This window comes from Pristiophorus japonicus, chromosome 19, assembly GCF_044704955.1.
Source record: "Pristiophorus japonicus isolate sPriJap1 chromosome 19, sPriJap1.hap1, whole genome shotgun sequence".
NCBI lineage: Eukaryota > Metazoa > Chordata > Chondrichthyes > Pristiophoridae > Pristiophorus > Pristiophorus japonicus.
The window spans coordinates 92481693-92484489 of record NC_091995.1 but is presented as its reverse complement, the minus strand read 5'-3'; positions in this window follow the sequence as shown (position 1 = coordinate 92484489).

Here is a 2797-nt window from a genome sequence, read left to right as displayed (position 1 = left end):
AAAATCACAGATTTGGGATATCTAAAATGTGAGTCATAAAATGTGCGTAATTACCATTATGTTATAATAAATTGGGTACCACTCCATGTTAGTGTTTAATTCTGTACTGATGAGGGACAAAGCCCAGTGTATTTACATTATAACAGTGATTTTAAATGCCGTTACATCCGTTTCCCGTTGCATCCGTGTGCGGATAATCGAGAGTTGCCTGTACTTGCAAAATACTTCATTGACTGTGAAGCGTTTTTGGGACATCATGAAAGGCGCTATATAAATGCAAGTCTGTCGTTCTTTCTTCTTATATAATCCTTAGTAGCTCCAAGAACCATACTTCCAAAACCACTGCTCATGCTCTTCGTAAAAAAGGTACATTTTCTGTTATTCCCACCGGCCCCACCCTCCTCTCCTTTCAGCTTTTACTTTTCTCCGGTGATTCAGCCAGGTAGCCACCCGTACTGTCCGAGCTCAAGGCAGCTAGCGGTGGCGGGCTAGCCGACTGGGGAGGGCGTCACCACCGAGCTCGATGCGGCCCGCACTCGCGGACTTGAACCCACAACCTTCTGACTCAGCTCCCCACTGAGCCACAGCTGACACATGGACTGGATTTCGGGAGCAAGGAAGGACCCTGCCTGATTTTTTTTAAACCGCTCTCCATAGCCACAGGTACCGAGGGCAATCACAGAACTCCGTGAGATTGGGAAACAAAGCTGGGAGCTCCTGGCCTGTGGGGCTGAAGGCTACACCAAGCAGACCAACAGTGAAGTTACACCACAGTTGCACTATATCCATTCACTGCTGACGGACCATAGCCACTGAAGATAGGTTTAAGGAGCTGAATCTCTATTTTACACTGGAGCAGCGTAGCCTTAGAGGTGACCTGATCGAGGCCTATAAAATAACGAAAGGGCTGGCTAGCATCCCTATTGATCAGAGTATTCCAGTTTGACAGATTGGGGAGGACTAGGGGACATCAGTTTAAACAATGCAAGAGCACGAATAGAAAGACTTGCATTTATATAGCGTCTTCCACAACCACTGGACATCTCAAAGCGCTTTACAGTCAATTAAATACTTTTTGGAATATAGTCGCTGTTGTATTGTGGGAAAAGCGGCAGCCAATTTGCGCACAGCAAGCTCCCACAAACAGCAGTGTGATAATGACCAGATAATCTGTTTTTGTTATGTTGATTGAGGGATAAATATTGGCCCCGGGACACCTCCCCTGCTCTTCTTCGAAATAGTGCCGCGGGATCTTTTACGTCCACCTGAGGGGGCAGACGGGGCCTCGGTTTAACGTCTCATCCGAAAGAGGGCACCTCCGACAGTGCGGCGCTCCCTCAGCACTGCACTGGGAGTGTCAGCCTCGATTTTTGTGCTCGAGTCCCTGGAGTGGGGACTTGAACCCACAACCTTCTGATTCTGAGGCGAGAGCGCTGCCCACTGAGCCCCGGCTGACACATAGACTGGATGTCGGGCGGTGGTGCTTCTCCCAGAGAGTAGTGAACGTCTGGAATGTATTGCCGGCTGGTGTGATGGGTGCTGACTCTGTGCGCCTTTGAGAGAGCCAGCTGGACCGGTTCCTGACTGGGGCAGAGGTCTCGTTGTATAGAAGATAAGTGGATGCGCATATAACACATGGTCCGTGTGATCACCTGGACTGATTTCGACTGCACAAGAAGATTGGAGAGGAATTCAACAGAGTATATTTTTCCTTTTATGGGCCCGGGGTTTTCCTGTGTTGTTTTTCTTTTGCCTTTCGGAGGACAGCACACAGCTGGGGAGGGGGTGGGGAGCAGGGGGCGGCTGGGGAGTTTGGGTTGTGTGGGGAGGAGGAGGTGGGAAGGGGGGGACGAGAAGTGTCTAGTCATGATGTGGAGCGGCTGTTTCCCACTGAGCTGGGGAGTCGAGAACCAGGGGTCACAGTCTCAGGATAAGGGGTCGGCCATTTAGGACTGAGATGAGGAGAAATGTCTTCACTCAGAGGGTGGTGAATCTTTGGAATTCTCTGCCCCAGAGGGCTGTGGAGGCTCAGTCTTTGAGTATATTCAAGGCTGAAATCGATAGATTTTTAGAGCCTAGGGTAATCAAGGGATCGGGCGGGAAAGTGGAGTTGAGGTCGATGATCAGCCGTGATTTCATTGAATGGCGGAGCAGGCTCGAGGGGCCGTATGGCCGGCTCCTGCTCCTATTTCTTATTTCTGTACTGCTTAATTCACCTCTGCCAGCCCAAAGGGATGATGAATATCTTCGGTCTGCAAGTATCTTGTGTGAAAGGACGCTGAAGCAAGTCGCTGGAGAAATACCACCAACGATGTCTCCGCAAGATCCTACAAATCAAGGGATCGGGCGGGAAAGTGGAGTTGAGGTCGAAGATCAGCCGTGATCTTATTAAATGGCGGAGCAGGCTCGAGGGGCTGTTTGACAGACTCCTGCTCCTGTTCCTTATGCTCCGGCCATCATGAGGATGGAGCAGACTTGGTGGGCCGGCTGATCTTTTCCTGTCATTTTCGACCGTTCTTTGGACGATTCACACAAGGTATTTGTGACTTTGCCTCACAAGTTAAGAGGCCGTCATTACCAGTAAAATATTAAGGGGCTGAAATTGCCCTCTGACCAAATGAGTGGGGCGCACACTCAAGTTTGCTTTGTGGATTGAGCGCCCCAATCGTTGGGGCGGTGTCTGGAGCGGCTTTGCCCTCTTTTTAAACATTTTTCTTCTGGCGGGGCGGAGCTCGGTGGGGAGCGGGGCGAAAGGCGGAGGGATCCATGACGCCAGCGCGACACGGATATGACGCGT